Below are 17,550 nucleotides of genomic sequence, written 5' to 3' on the forward strand. Positions count from 1 at the left end.
TTAATGTAAAGTAGAAATTGGCAAAATTTTAGAAACATATCAATTGTAGCCCACATTCCCCTCCACAATCATTTCTTTTTCTTATTATTTTTTTTTTGTAACTGCATTTTGTTACTAGTAAAGCATCAGCAAGTTGTTGATTATATTTTCTGTCAAAAAGTTGGAGTACAGGGCTTCCCTGGTGGCGCAGTGGTTGAGAATCTGCCTGCCAATGCAGGGGACACGGGTTCGAGCCCTGGCCCGGGAAGATCCCACATGCCGCTGAGCAACTAAGCCCGTGAGCCACAATTACTGAGCCTGCGCGTCTGGAGCCTGTGCTCCGCAACAAGAGAGGCCGCGATAGTGAGAGGCCCACGCACCGCGATGAAGAGTGGCCCCCGCTTGCCGCAACTAGAGAAAGCCCTCGCACAGAAACGAAGACCCAACACAGCCAAAAATAAACAAATAAATAAATAAATAAGGGAGTTCCTTTAAAAAAAAAAAGTTGGAGTACAGATGTTGGATATTTCTGATTAAAAGTAGATTCATCTGCTTTGGAAACAAACTAAAAATTAACTTAACATTCTCTAAGGAAAACAAAATACTTCAGGACTCTTGACTAAAGTTTAGCCATTCTTTCCAGGAGAGTTAGATTTAGAATAAGGAAGCACTTCCAGGCTTGGATTATACATTTCCTAGTAACACTCTGAGGTCTATTTTAGTAAAGGAGCCAGATGAATGTTAGCACCTCAACTGTGGATGCCAAGCTGTACGACTTGCTTATTCACTTTTTTCAAGTCTGTTGAGTTGTCTCACAGTGTGGCTTTGCTTCACTGTCTGAATCAAAATTTTATCATACTTCATACTTGTACAGCTTTTCAAATCCTCCTTCTTTGTTTTATATTTCTCCATCTGACAAACTCTTCTACACATGAGTGGTCTTATTGTTAGACCCCTGTGATAGAATTAAAATACCACCTTGCAAAGATTTTTGTTTTCTTTTTGTGTTTGGCACTTAGTAGGCATTCAGCAATCATTTCTTAAATCAAGAAACCACTTTTGGCTTGAAAGATTTTCAAAGCAAATGTTGATGCTTGTTAATGTAATAGTCGGGTAAACGCTTAATCATTTAATAATAGAATATCTTTAAAATAGCAATTTATTTTTACAACGTTGATTTTTAACCCATTCAGATATCAGCTTCACATTTTCATGAAAGCTGTTCCTACTTTGTATCGATAAAAATCTTATGATTCTTATACAAGAGAAAATATGATTCTGTTCTCTCTAGAGTGCTGAAGAGGAAGTGTAAAAATCACTCAGATTAAGTAATGGTAGTTTCAAAACATTTAGCACATTATTTTAAAGGCAGGACCAAGTAAAGAGCAAGGATGTGATACTTTTCTTGGATGCCTCCACATTTTCATCAATTTCTCATAGTTTTCCATAGTGGAATAGCAACACCCAACATTCACTTTCTTCTCGTGTTAATTACTGGGAACAGAAAGAGAATTAACTACATTTAAAGGACCTGGGAGAAAGTAGAGGCATACCTCAGAGATATTGCAGGTCCTGCCCACCCCAATAAAGCAAATATCAAAATAAAGTGATTCACATGAATTTTTTGGTTTTCCAGTGCATATGAAAGTTATGTTGACACTATACTGTAGTCTATTGAGTGTGCAATAGCATTATGTCTAAAGCAACAATGTATATACCTTAATTAAAAAATACTTTATTGCTAAAAATTGCTAACCATCATCTGAGTTTCCAGCGAGTCATAATCTTTCAGCTGCTGGAGGGTCTTGCCTCGATGTTGACAGCTGCTGACTGATCAGAGTCGTGGTTGCTGAAGGTTGGGGTCGCCGTGGCAGTTTCTTAAAATAAGACAGCAGCGAATTTTGCCGCATCAATTGATTCTTCCTTTTACAAACAATTTCTCTGCAGCATGCATTGCTATTTGATAGCACTTTACCCACAGTAGAACTTCTTTCAAAATTGGAGTCAATCTTCTCAAAACCTGCAGCTGGTTTATAAACTAAGTTTTTATAATATTCTAAATCCTTTGTTGTCACCTCAACAATCTTCACCACGCCTTCACCAGGAGTAGATTTCATCTCAAGAAACCACTGTCTTTGCTCCTCCATATGAAGCAACTCCTCATCCATTCAAGTTTTAACAGGAGATGGCAGCAATTCAGTCACATCTTCAGGCTCCACTTCTAATTCTAGGTCTCTTGCTGTTTCCACCACATCTGCCATTACTTCCTCCACTGAAGTCTTGAACCCCTCCAAGTCATCCACGAGGGTGGGAAGCATTTTCTTCCAAGCTCCTATTAATGTTGATATTTTCATTTCTTCTCATGAGTCATGAATGTTCTTAATGCCATTTAGAATGGTGAATCCTTTCCAGAAGGTTTTTAATTTACTTTGCTCAGTTCCATCAGAGGAGTCACAGTCTATGGTAGCCAAGGCCTCGTGAAATATATTTCTTAAACAATAAGACTTGAAAGTCAAAATTACTCCTTGAACCCTGGGCTGCAGAATGGATGTTGTGTTGTGTTATGTTTTCAGGCAGCATGAAAACAACATTAATCTCATTGTGCATCTTCTTCAGAGCTCTTGGGTGACTCAGGTGAATTGTCAGTGATAAAGAATATTTTGAAAGGAATCTTTTTTTCTGAGCAGTTGTCTCAACAGTGGGCTTAAAATATTCAGTAAACCATGTTGTAAACAGATGTGCTGTCACAAAGCCTGTAGCTTTGTTGTTCCATTTATAGAGCACAGGCAGAGCAGATTTAGCATAATTCTGAAGGGCCCTAGAATTTTCAGAATGATAAATGAGCACTGGCTTCAACTTCAAGTCACCAGCTGCATTAGCCCCTAACTAGAGTCAGCCTGTTCTTTGAAGTTCTGAAGCTAGGCACTGACTTCTCTCCAGTTATGAAAGTCCTAGATGGCATCTTTTTCCAATATAAGGCTGTTTCATCTACATTGAAAATCTGTTGTTGAGTGTAGCCACCTTATAATTATCTTAGTTAGATCTTCTGGATAACTTGCCTCAGCTTCTACATCAGCACTTGCTGCTTCACTTGGCACTTGTATGTTATAGAGACAGCTTCTTTCCTTAAGCCTCATAAATTAATCTCCACTAGCTTCAAATTTTCTTCTGCAGCTTCCTCCCTCTCTCAGCCTTCGTAGAATTGGAGAGAGTTAGGGCCTTACTCTGGACTAGGGTTTGATTTAAGGTAATGTTGAAGCTGGTTACAAACCTTAAATTTGTAAAAAAAAAAAAAAAAACACAAAAAACAAAAAAACCCCACAGTATCTGCGAAGTGCAATAAAGCAAAGTGAAATTATAGGAGGTATGCCTGTAAACAGAATACAGGCCATTTCTGTTCCTTTTATTTTTCTAGTTTTCAACCCTTGAAGGAGTCTATAACCAGGAAAAAATCATATTAAACAAGTAAATTACAAAACTTCATATATATATGATGTAAAAATTCTCCACTAACCTAAGGGAACAGGATACAATCAAATTCCTTAGTATAACAAAGAAAGTTTTTCTCAACCAAGACATGTTATATTTTCTACTTTATGTCATGTAGCAGACTTATAGTACCTAAATTCTTATATGCACCTCTCTGATGTTGTTGATAAAATGTGCTATAATTTTCTAACCTTTTCAGTAGACATAGATCTTAAAATAAGATGTAATATATATTCATATCATTCTACCCCTAGTGCCTGTTGGAACACTGTAAACATAATATTCACATGTAGTGAATAGCAAATATCCTTTAAGTGTTACAGCCAAATTATAATGTTTACTTTCATCTTTGCACTTAATCTTTTTGGTCAAAGATTTCTCACCTCTCTTACCACATACACACCCACAAACATGCTCACATATAAACATACATGCACACACAAATAGAAGAAGGAGGGAGCAAGGTAAGATTTCCACCATGAAATCTAACTTCAAACAAATCCAAATAAATTCTAACAAGGACCACCCAGCTTGGTGCCAGTATCCTCTTCAAGTGAATTATTTTATATATGAAAGTATCATAAAATTCACTAATAGATATTAGTGTATACAGACAGATATTTTTAAAAATTAAATTATGCTTCTTAGGAGACAGAAGGCATGAAATCAGGGAAATTAGGAAACAAAGCATATAACTGAAAGCTTGCTAAGACTTTAAAAACGACCTTAAGTTGTACAAAATTATGGTAAGAACTTGGTTTAATTATTTGTCTAAATCTGGGTTTTACCTCCATAAGAACAATCAGATAGTTCATAGTCAATTATGCATGTAGTATGTATAGTATATAAATATGCAAATATATGTAATTACTATGTAATAATATCCAATGCTTCGGTGGCTATTTATGTATCTAAAACCAAATAAAGATTCAAAATTACCAGGATAGTTGAAGCAAAATCACATATATTCTCCTACAATTATGCTAAGTGACTCTCCACATTTTTATCTATTACAGGTTGACAAAACTTAGTAAGACTCAGTTCAGCCATTGCTATCTAGTTGACTTGGAGCATATTTCTTTGATAAAACTGTGTCTTCAACTATGAAATTTAAGAAATAATGCTATTAATAACATAGGGTAAATGAAGATTATAAAGGTAAATCATGCAAAATATCTAGCACAAAACTGGCATAAACCCCAAAATTATTTTACAGATAATTATTAAATATAATATATATAATAAATTATAGACCACGTCTCGACTAAAGAATTAAAGAATGAATTATAAAATTTTAACAATAATCCTTTATGTGAATCTTTTTTCTCAGATTCATTTCAGGCTAGTGGAGCTTGGAAATGTGTAAATTGACACTCATCACTGGATGAGCGCTTAGCGCAAAAGTTAAAAGTTACGTTCTTGAAACTGACAGGTTTTTACCGAGTTGAATAATCTCCTGTTCGGGTACTGATTCTTACTATTCTTAGAGAATCCTTTTACTTCCCCTGTCTTTTTCTCGATGCCTTTTTCATTAACAGATTCTGACTATAGAACTTTTCAATGTAGATATTTTTGCCTAAAGGCCAAAAAAGAAGCTCAGTGCCATTTTAATGGCACTTAGTAAAAAAAATGCTTGTGCTTTAGATTTCAAAAAGCGACCCATTTGTCACCTTTGGGGTGTTATTTGAGTGATAACCCAAAGACTCTCCAACAGCTCGCCACAGAGACACTGTTTCCAGCTACGTGGGGGAAGACAAGCCGCAGCTGCCGCCAAGGAGCAAGCTCTTTGCAGCTCTTCCGTGAAGTTTTTACACTTTGCTTAATTCTCAGGTGATGGGGCTTATCAGTTAGAAGAGCTGTATGTTAAGGGCCGACATTAAGAAATTTTGAAACAAATTGTACGTTCTCTTCACTCTGGTTTTATAAACCTCTCCCAACCCTTAACAATCACAGAATGCCAATGTTTTATCCAAAATATATGTTACCTGTTAGATCATTATTATTTGAATGCTTCTTTTTCTCTGTAAACATCTCACTTTATAAAATAGCTATTAAGCAGAGTCGAGTGCTAAGAAAGATCTAGATATGTCCAAAAATTTCACATTGTTTTATTTCTTTCACTTGAGTCTGAGTAAGCTATTCCTAAACCAGATGCAGAACTGATTGCCGCTGTGGTTTTATTGCTTGTTTATCCTTTTATTTCTTTTGATGGGAAACAGTACTCTTGGCACTTTTAACTTCATGCAAAAAAGGGACACTTTCTTGTGTAATGTCTCTGGTCAATATCTATGATTGAATTTGTAACTGTCAGTTAAAATCGTAACAGTAAAGCGATACCATACTTGTAAAAACAACAGTGCAGTATCTAAAACCAATAATATAATTATAAAGATATTGGGTAACATGTCAGAGGTCAAATTAAGATAATATGTTGAACGAGAACTGAAAATCAGATTCTCACCAATGGCAAATATTTCTCACTTGATTGGAGCTACAAGGTGATCATCTCTACTTCTTAGAGAAGGCCAGAGCAAGACCTGTTGAAGAACAATCCTAATTAATTCTTAGAAAACTTTCATCAGTGGAAATGAATGACCAATAAGAGGCCAGCTACTCAATTTTAAATGGCGTCAGGATCTGGGACAAGATTATTCAGGCATGGGAGAAATTTAAATGATTTCCTATTGCTAGGTATACTTGTGTGATCTTCACATTAAAGAAGGTATTGCACAGAGAATTTCTGGTGTATTAATAAATTTCTGCATCAGTAAAATAGTGAAATATCAAAATACTTCACTAGAGGGACTTCCCTGGTGGTCCAGTGGTTAAAGCTCTGTGCTTCCACTGCAGGAGCACATGACTGATCCCTGGTTGGGGAACTAAGATCCTGCATGCTGCATGGCCAAAACAAAAACAAAAACAAAATACTTCACTAAGATTAAATATAGTCATCCTCATGGAAGCAACCTAAGTGTCCATCAACAGATGAATGGATAAAGAAGATGTGGCACATATATACAATGGAATATTACTCAGCCATAAAAAGAAACGAGGGGCAGGGAGAAGATGGTGGAAGAGTAAGACGTGGAGATCACCTTCCTTCCCACAGATACATTAGAAATACATCTACACGTGGAACTGCTCCTACAGAACACCCACTGAACGCTGGCAGAAGACATCAGACCTCCCAAAAGGCAAGAAACTCCCCACGTACCTGGGTAGGGCAAAAGAAAAAAGAAACAACAGAGACAAAAGAATAGGGACGGGACCTGCACCCGTGGGAAGGAGCTGTGAAGGAGGAAAGGTTTCCACACACTAGGAAGCCCCTTCGCGGGCGGAGACGGCGGGTGGCGGAGGGGGGAGCTTCAGAGCCACGGAGGAGAGCGCAGCCACAGGGGGGCGGAGGGCAAAGCAGAGAGGTTCCTGCACAGAGGCTCTGCGCGGAGCAGCACTCACCAGCCCGAGAGGCTTGTCTGCTCCCCCGCCGGGGCGGGCGGGGCTGGGAGCTGAGGCTCGGGCTTCGGTCGGATCCCAGGGAGAGGACTGGGGTTGGCGGCGTGAACACAGCCTGAAGGGGTTAGTGCACCACAGCTAGCCGGGAGGGAGTCCGGGAAAAGTCTGCAGCTGCCGAAGAGGCAAGAGACTTTTTCTTGCCTCTTTGTTTCCTGGTGCGCGAGGAGAGGGGATTCAGAGCACCGCTTAAAGGAGCTCCAGAGATGGGCGCGAGCCGCGGCTAACAGCGTGGACCCCAGAGGCGGGCAGGAGACGCTAAGGCTGCTGCTGCCGCCACCAAGAAGCCTGTGTGCGAGCACAGGTCACTCTCCACACCGCCCCTCCCGGGAGCCCGTGCAGCCCGCCACTGCCAGCCTCCCGTGAGCCGGGGACAACTTCCCCGGGGAGAAAGCACGGCACGCCTCGGGCTGGTGCAACGTCACGACGCCTCTGACGCCGCAGGCTCGCCCCGCCTCCTCCATACCCCTCCCTCCCCCCGCCTGAGTGAGCCAGAGCCCCCGCAGCAGCTGCTCCTTTAACCCCATCCTGTCTGAGCGAAGAACAGACGCCCTTAGGCGACCTACACGCAGAGCTAGGGCCAAATCCAAAGCTGAACCCCGGGAGCTGTACGAACAAAGAAGAGAAAGGGAAACCTCTCCCAGCAGCCTCAGGAGCAGCGGATTAAATCTCCACAAACAACTTCATGTACCTGCATCTATTGAATACCTGAATAGACAACGAATCATCCCAAATTCAGGAGGTGGACTTTGGGAGCACGATATATTAATTTTTCCCCTTTTCCTTTTTTTGTGAGTGTATATGTGTATGCTTCTGGGTGAGATTTTGTCTGTATAGCTTTGCTTTATAATAGCTTTATTTTACTTCACTATATTATATCCTCTTTCTTTCTTTCTTTCTATTTTTTCTCCCTTTTACTCTGAGCCATGTGGATGAAATGCTCTTGGTGCTCCAGCCAGGCATCAGGGCTGTGCCTCTGAGGCGGGAGAGCCAACTTCAGGACACTAGTCCACAAGAGACCTCCCAGCTCCACGTAATACCAAACGGCGAAAATCTCTCAGAGATCTCCATCTCAACACCAAGACCCAGCTTCACTCAACTACCAGCAAGCCACAGTGCTGGACACCCTATGCCAAACAACTAGCAAGACAGGAACACAGCCCCATCCATTAGCAGAGAGGCTGCCTAAAATCATAATAAGGCCACAGACACCCCAAAATACACCACCAGACGTGGACGTGCCCACCAGAAAGACAAGATCCAGCCTCATCCACCAGAACACAGGCACTAGTTCCCTCCACCAGGAAGCCTACACAACCCCCTGAACCAACCTTAGCCACTGGGGACAGATACCAAAAACAACTGGAACTACGAACCTGCAGCCTGTGAAAAGGAGACCCCAAACACAGTAAGATAAGCAAAATGAGAAGACAGAAAAACACACAGCAGATGAAGGAGCAGGGTCAAAACACACCAGACCTAACAAATGAAGAGGAAATAGGTAGTCTACCTGAAAAAGAATTCAGAATAATGATAGTAAGGATGATCCAAAATCTTGGAAATAGAATAGACAAAATCCAAGAAACATTTAACAAGGATGTAGAAGAACTAAAGAGGAACCAAGCAACGATGAAAAACACAATAAATGAAATTAAAAATACTCTAGATGGGATCAATAGCAGAATAACTGAGGCAGAAGAAAGGATAAGTGACCTGGAAGATAAAATGGTGGAAATAACTACTGCAGAGCAGGATAAAGAAAAAAGAATGAAAAGAACTGAGGACAGTCTCAGAGACCTCTGGGACAACATTAAACGCACCAACATTCGAATTATAGGGGTCCCAGAAGAAGAAGAGAAAAAGAAAGGGACTGAGAAAATATTTGAAGAGATTATAGTTGAAAACTTCCCTAATATGGGAAAGGAAATACTTAATCAAGTCCTGGAAGCACAGAGAATCCCATACAGGATAAATCCAAGGAGAAACACGCCAAGACACATATTAATCAAACTGTCAAAAATTAAATATAAAGAAAACATATTAAAAGCAGCAAGGGAAAAACAACAAATAACACATAAGGGAATCCCCACAAGGTTAACAGCTGATCTTTCAGCAGAAACTCTGCAAGCCAGAAGGGAGTGGCAGGATATACTTAAAGTCATGAAGGAGAAAAACCGACAACCAAGATTAATCTACCCAGCAAGGATCTCATTCAGATTTGATGGAGAAATTAAAACCTTTACAGACAAGCAAAAGCTGAGAGAGTTCAGCACCACCAAACCAGCTTTACAACAAATGCTAAAGGAACTTCTCTAGGCAAGAAACACAAGAGAAGGAAAACACCTACAATAACAAACCCAAAACATTTAAGAAGATGGGAATAGGAACATACATATCGATAATTACCTTAAATGTAAATGGATTAAATGCTCCCACCAAAAGACACAGACTGGCTGAATGGATACAAAAACAAGACCCATATATATGCTGTCTACAAGAGACCCACTTCAGACCTAGAGACACATACAGACTGAAAGTGAGGGGATGGAAAAAGATATTCCATGCAAATGGAAATCAAAAGAAAGCTGGAGTAGCAATTCTCATATCAGACAAAATAGACTTTAAAACAAAGACTATTACAAGAGACAAAGAAGGACACTACATAATGATCAAGAGATCAATCCAAGAAGAAGATATAACAATTGTAAATATTTATGCACCCAACATAGGAGCACCTCAATACATAAGGCAAATACTAACAGCCATAAAAGGGGAAATCGACAGCAACACAATCATAGTAGGGGACTTTAACACCCCACTTTCACCAATGGACAGATCATCCAAAATGAAAATAAATAAGGAAACACAAGCTTTAAATGATACATTAAACAAGATGGACTTAATTGATATTTATAGGACATTCCACCCAAAAACAACAGAATACACATTTTTCTCAAGTGCTCATGGAACATTCTCCAGGATAGATCATATCTTGGGTCACAAATCAAGCCTTGGTAAATTTAAGAAAATTGAAATCGTATCAAGTATCTTTTCCAACCACAACGCTATGAGACTAGATATCAATTACAGGAAAAGATCTGTAAAAAATACAAACACATGGAGGCTACACAATACACTACTTAATAACGAAGTGATCACTGAAGAAATCAAAGGGGAAATCAAAAAATACCTAGAAACAAATGACAATGGAGACACGAGGACCCAAAACCTATGGGACGCAGCAAAAGCAGTGTTAAGAGGGAAGTTTATAGCAATACAAGCCTACCTCAAGAAACAGGAAACATCTCGAATAATCAACCTAACCTTGCACCTGAAGCAATTAGAGAAATAAGAACAAAAAAACCCCAAAGCTAGCAGAAGGAAAGAAATCATAAAGATCAGATCAGAAATAAATGAAAAAGAAATGAAGGAAACAATAGCAAAAATCAATGAAACTAAAAGCTGGTTCTTTGAGCAGGTAAACAAAATTGATAAACCATTAGCCAGACTCATCAAGAGAAAAAGGGAGAAGACTCAAATCAATAGAATTAGAAATGAAAAAGGAGAAGTAACCACTGACACTGCAGAAATACAAACGGTCATGAGAGATTACTACAAGCAACTCTATGCCAATAAAATGGACAACCTGGAAGAAATGGACAGATTCTTAGAAATGCACAACCTGCCGAGACTGAACCAGGAAGAAATAGAAAATATGAACAGACCAATCACAAGCACTGAAATTGAAACTGTGATTAAAAACCTTCCAACAAACAAAAGCCCAGGACCAGATGCCTTCACAGGTGAATTCTATCAAACATTTAGAGAAGAGCTAACACCTATCCTTCTCAAACTCTTCCAAAATATTGCAGAGGGAGGAACACTCCCCAACTCATTCTACGAGGCCACCATCACCCTGATACCAAAACCAGACAAAGATGTCACAAAGAAAGACTACAGGCCAATATCACTGGTGAACATAGATGCAAAAATCCTCAACAAAATACTAGCAAACAGAATCCAACAGCACATTAAAAGGATCATACACCATGATCAAGTGGGGTTTATCCCAGGAATGCAAGGATTCTTCAATATACGCAAATCAATCAACGTGATACACCATATTAACAAATTGAAGGAGAAAAACCATATGATCATTTCAATAGATGCAGAGAAAGCTTTCGACAAAATTCAACACCCATTTATGATAAAAGCCCTGCAGAAAGTAGGCATAGAGGGAACTTTCCTCAACATAATAAAGGCCATATATGACAAACCCACAGCCAACATTGTCCTCAATGGTGAAAAACTGAAACCATTTCCACTAAGATCAGGAACAAGACAAGGTTGCCCACTCTCACCACTATAATTCAACATAGTTTTGGAAGTGTTAGCCACAGCAATCAGAGAAGAAAAAGAAATAAAAGGAATCCAAATCGGAAAAGAAGAAGTAAAGCTGTCACTGTTTGCAGATGACATGATACTATACATAGAGAATCCTAAAGATGCTACCAGAAAACTCCTAGAGCTAATCAATGAATTTGGTAAAGTAGCAGGATACAAAATTAATGCACAGAAATCTCTTGCATTTCTATACACTAATGACGAAAAATCTGAAAGTGAAATTAAGAAAACACTCCCGTTTACCATTGCAACAAAAAGAATAAAATATCTAGGAATAAACCTACCTAAGGAGACAAAAGACCTGTATGCAGAAAATTATAAGACACTGATGAAAGAAATTAAAGATGATACAAATAGATGGAGAGATATACCATGTTCTTGGATTGGAAGAATCAACATTGTGAAAATGACTCTACTACCCAAAGCAATCTACAGATTCGATGCAATCCCTATCAAACTACCACTGGCATTTTTCACAGAACTAGAACAAAAAATTTCACAATTTGTATGGAGACACAAAAGACCCCGAATAGCCAAAGCAATCTTGAGAACGAAAAATGGAGCTGGGGGAATCAGGCTCCCTGACTTCTGACTATATTACAAAGCCACAGTAATCAAGACAGTTTGGTGCTGGCACAAAAAGAGAAATATAGATCAATGGAACAGGATAGAAAGCCCAGAGATAAACCTACGCATATATGGTCACCTTATCTTTGATAAAGGAGGCAAGCATATACAGTGGAGAAAAGACAGCCTCTTCAATAAGGGGTGCTGGGAAAATTGGACAGATACATGTAAAAGTATGAAATTAGAACACTCCCTGACACCATGCACAAAAATAAACTCAAAGTGGATTAAAGACCTAAGTGTAAGGCCAGACACTATCAAACTCTTAGAGGAAAACATAGGCAGAACACTCTATGACAGAAATCACAGCAAGGTTCTTTTTGACCCAGCTCCTAGAGAAATGGAAATAAAAACACTAATAAACAAATGGGACCTAATGAAACTTAAAAGCTTTTGCACAGCAAAGGAAACCATAAACAAGACGAAAAGACAACCATCAGAATGGGAGACAATATTTGCAAATGAAGCAACTGACAAAGGATTAATCTCCAAGATTTACAAGCAGCTCATGCAGCTCAATAACAAAAAAACGAACAACCCAATCCAAAAATGGACAGAAGACCTAAATAGACATTTCTCCAAAGAAGATATACAGATGGCCAACAGACACATGAAAGAATGCTCAACATCATTAATCATTAGAGAAATGCAAATCAAAACTACAATGAGATATCATCTCACACCAGTCAGAATGGCCATCATGAAAAAATCTAGAAACAATAAATGCTGGAGAGGGTGTGGAGGAAAGGGAACACTCTTGCACTGTTGGTGGGAATGTAAATTGATACAGCCACTATGGAGAACAGTATGGAGGTTCCTTAAAAAACTACAAATAGAACTACCATACGACCCAGCAATCCCACTACTGGGCATATACCCTGAGAAAACCATAGTTCAAAAAGAGTCATGTACCACAATGTTCATTGCAGCTCTATTTACAATAGCCAGGACATGGAAGCAACCAAAGTGTCCATCATCGGATGAATGGATAAAGAAGATGTGGCACATATATACAATGGAATATTACTCAGCCATAAAAAGAAATGAAATGGAGGTATTTGTAATGAGGTGGATGGAGTTAGAGTCTGTCATACAGAGTGAAGTAAGTCAGAAAGAGAAAAACAAATACAGTATGCTAACACATATATATGGAATCTAAGGGAAAAAAAAAAAGGCCATGAAGAACCTAGTGGCAAGACGGGAATAAAGACACAGACCTACTAGAGAATGGACTTGAGGATATGGGGAGGGGGAGGGGTGAGATGTGACAGGGTGAGAGAGTGTCATGGACATATATACACTACCAAATGTAAAATAGATAGCTAGTGGGAAGCAGCCGCATAGCACAGGGAGATCAGCTTGGTGCTTTGTGACCACCTAGAGGGGTGGGATAGGGAGGGTGGGAGGGAGGGAGATGCAAGAGGGAAGAGATATGGGAACATATGTATATGTATAACTGATTCACTTTGTTGTGAAGCAGAAACTAACACACCATTGTAAAGCAATTATACTTCAATAAAGATGTTTAAAAAAAAAAAAAGAAACGAAATTGAGTTATTTGTAGTGAGGTGGATGGACCTAGAGTCTGTCATACAGAGTGAATTAAGTCAGAAAGAGAAAAACAAATACCATATGCTAACACATATATATGGAATCTAAAAAAGACATTGTTCTGATGACCCTAGGGGCAGGACAGGAAAAAAGACACAGACGTAGAGAATGGACTTGAGGATATGGGGAGGGGGAAGGGTAAGCTGTGACAAAGTGAGAGAGTGGCACGGACATATATACAGTACCAAACGTAAAATAGATAGCTAGTGGGAAGCAGCCGCATAGCACAGGGAGATCAGCTCGGTGCTTTGTGACCACCTCGAGGGGTGGGATAGGGAGGGTGGGAGGGAGGGAGACGCAAGAGGGAAGAGATATGGGAACATATTGTATATGTATAACTGATTCACTTTGTTATAAAACAGAACTAACACACCCTTGTAAAGCAATTATACTCCAATAAAGACGTTAAATATATATATATAGTCATCCTAAGGTGGAAAGACATACACATTCAGCACTACAATAAGCATGTTATGTGTGCTCAATAAATGTTAAAATTCTCCCCTACTGAACCAGTTCATTAAAATGAAAATTAGTAAACAAAGGTAAAGTTTCCGTTATTTATCTTGCCTTTAACAACCTTACTTCAGAGTAACAAAATAATTGGTGGTAATTATTTTCTAGACTACAAAAACAGATGGGATGGTGTTTACATGAATTTACACATGTGATAAAATTACATAAAACTATATACATATATATATACATATATATATACACACACATAAGTGAATAAATGCATGTGAAATCTGAATAAGGACTATAGATTGTACTAATGTTGATATCTTGGATTTGATGTTGTGCTCTAGTTATGTAAGATGTTACAAGGGATCTCCCTGTACTGTGTATTTTTACAACTTTCTATCAATCTATATTCATTTCAAAATAAAAAGTGAAAAAAAGAGAGGTTAACAGGAGACAGTATATTTATTCCCTTGGTATTAGCACTAACTATCCTCATTTTCCTGTCCTTCTTATGTCTCAGCTACACTGCTAGTTCTTTCACTAAAGCAAATTCTGTTATATTCTTTAACAAGAGGTTCTTTCCACATCAGAAACAGTAAATTCAGAGATGGTGGATGTGCTAAGTGTTTTCAAATCAAAGCTCACAGAACCCATTGTGCCTCTATTATAACATCCTTTCTTGCTGAATTTGGACTTGAAGATTTCTGAACACAACACCCCTAAATATGTACTCTAATTGATGACAATAGGTACACAAGAAGATCATTCTCATCTTTTCACTGTGCTTCCAAGTGAACTTGTACACGCAGATCAGTGGGAGACTCATTCAGAAAGACCGATCTTGAGAAAATAGCAAAACAAAACCAAAAACAAACATGAAACATTATTGATAGGGGTCACTACTTTCCAAAGTTCATCCTAGAAGTTCAGCGTCTCAAAATTTCCATTAGATAATCATTGCTTGCCATTTTGTTTTGAGTAAAGTTGACCCCACCTCAGAATCCAAGTAGGGTCCCCACGGACCTAAGTCAACCAATGTGTCATCCATGGGTCACAGTAGTAATTTGCATCTAGCTTAGTTACTGTCAATAAGATGGAGAGGAATCCTTGGATAACTCTCACAAGGACTTGAGCAAAATAAACTAGACACAAAAGAGTTTATATTATATTATTCTAGTACACATTTCAAAAACAGGCAAAACTAACCTACAGTGTTAGAGGTCAAGATGGTGGTCATATATGGAAGGAGAAAGAGGGTAGGAACTGCGAGGTTAAATGAGGAAAAATCTTGAGCATCCTGGAAATGTTCTATTTCTTGACTGGGGTGGTAGTCACATGGGTGTTGCCTCTGATAAGTATTAAACTTTATGATTTTATTACTTTTCAGTATGAATGTTATATTTTATTTAGAAAAGGGTAAGAAGAGAAAATACGCTTGTTGAATTCTTTCCTGTCTTATTTAGGTTTTGATATGAGGTAGTTCTGTTACTCTTTCTTACTTTATAGTAACCACACTTCCATATTTCCAAGTCTATTTATCCTACTCGGCCATGCTCAAATTTTTATCTTATTATGAGTTCTTTCTTCATTTCGTTCTGACGTTGTCTCTCCCTTCTCTGGGACACAGTTCTGGTCCAGAGTTGCTGGGAACAGATTCAGATGTTGTCTCCTTTCTAATGAAGCAAAATTTTTGATAGAGAGCTGGGGTCTCTATCCCCAGATTGTCAGAATTCCCGTGTATTTCAGTTAAAGGGTAGAGATGAATCAATATTTTCTCAAGCCAGGTATCACACTGTTTTCTTTGGAAGACAGTGAGAAGTACTTCACAATTAAGCTGAACACTTAATTTGATTGGTAGACATTGAATGGAATCAGAACAAATTATTCGGTTACTACTTGTACTCTAAAATACTCATTATAAAACTGAAATAGGTGCTTTAGCTAATTACACAACATAAAATTTAGGTTTTCAGAAAAAAGTGTATAAAACTCTTAGGAAATTTTACAATGAATAAAAATAGATCATTATTAAACATTAAAATATAGACCCCTGTATTTTTGTGAAAATGAAATGGTCATAATCATGACTAAAATATATGTATTCAACGTTCTTACCTGGTGATGTGACATTTAAATAGGCTTATTATGTTCATGGTTTGCACTTTAGGAGATTAGAGATAAAATAGGCAACCATAATTCTAATACTTATCTTCAATAGAGAGTAAAATTTCAGTCTCATACACTGTTTATTCAACAACCACTTAAACGTCTTTGAATCATAATTTTAACTCATTTCTATTGTTTGTTTTAAAATGATGTAGCTTTTTTTGCATCTCTGAAATAACATGTACAACCACCTTAGGAGTATGAAAATAAAAATTAGTCCATACTTTTAAGAAGAAAGCTCTTTCTCTGAGTACATTCAAAACCTGTGCTGACTGACTACACAAACAGTAGGACCTACGCAGTTGCCTTATCCACAAAGTTTCATTGAATTCAGATATCTTGAGATGGAATGGCTAGTAATTTAGGAAGGAAGTGTTGCTTTAAACATTTATGTTCTGACCTCTCCTATGATGAGTGCACTTTCATGGTGATGTATACTCCATAATGGAATGGGCAAAAAAAAAAAAAAAAAAAAGAACGGGGAGTCATGTGGTTATTCCCTTATTATAAGAGGAAATAATTTTGGAGCATGAGATTGAATGGCTGAGTGTGACGTCATGCATTTACTTTATTCAAAACGCAAGGTGCCCAGAGTTGCATAAGCAAAAGTAAGTTTATGAATTTTTGTGTCATGGGGCTGCAGGGACTGGGATTCATTTTATGTGTTTGATTGTTTCCAGCCAGGGCTTTCTGAACTCCCTACCATCTTTTTCCTGCCCCAGACCCTCAACTAGCACCTGCTTGTGGGACAATGCTTTTGCTTACAATTTGCTAAGTGTCTGGTAGTTCTGGTGCTGTGCTGCTTTTTTTTTTTTTTGGTTTACCGTAAGATTTGACCAAGGTAATTCACATTTCATAGAATTGCACTAAAGGTAAAGTCTCAGGGTGTGAAATTTGAGACTAGAAAAGAAGAGAAACAGGATAATAATTCATATCTACCTAGATTACCTTAGTAGGCTCAAAGGATGTTGCTGTGTCCATACCTATTTTAGACTTATGCTCCTTTGTATACTGGAGTGTGCATACACACATACACATAAACACACACACACACACCCCTTCTCTTTTTTGTCACCCTCTAGAGTGTAAGGAAAGGGAAATTTAAAAAAATTCAAAGCTATTGTATTTGTAAGAAACACCTTATTTAACTGTTTTCCTAGAAAAAATTCAAATCTCATCTGACTAAAAATGGAAGCTCTTATAATAAATCATGCTCATTTCTCTACCTCTAGAAGAGAGTGAAATGTATCCATGTATATTTTATCTCGTAATAAATATTATATAAATACATTTGAAACC

At 38.2% G+C, this 17,550-nt stretch overlaps 2 protein-coding genes across 2 annotated transcripts in view; one reads left to right on the forward strand and one right to left on the reverse strand.

Moving 5' to 3' along the window:
• CLEC12A (C-type lectin domain family 12 member A) overlaps positions 1-7,039 on the reverse strand; it is a 235,537-nt gene extending 228,498 nt beyond the window's left edge. The window contains exon 1 of the mRNA XM_082348884.1: positions 6,925-7,039. The gene's annotated coding sequence lies outside the window, so the exon portion shown is untranslated. The remainder of the gene's footprint in view (positions 1-6,924) is intronic.
• KLRD1 (killer cell lectin like receptor D1) overlaps positions 1-17,550 on the forward strand; it is a gene marked incomplete at its 5' end in the record, with an annotated part of 93,049 nt that overhangs the window by 58,258 nt on the left and 17,241 nt on the right. The gene's annotated exons all lie outside the window — the stretch shown is intronic.

The sequence above is a fragment of the Balaenoptera borealis genome, assembly GCF_965194805.1.
Source record: "Balaenoptera borealis genome assembly, chromosome: 13".
In the NCBI taxonomy this organism is placed as follows: Eukaryota; Metazoa; Chordata; class Mammalia; order Artiodactyla; family Balaenopteridae; genus Balaenoptera; species Balaenoptera borealis.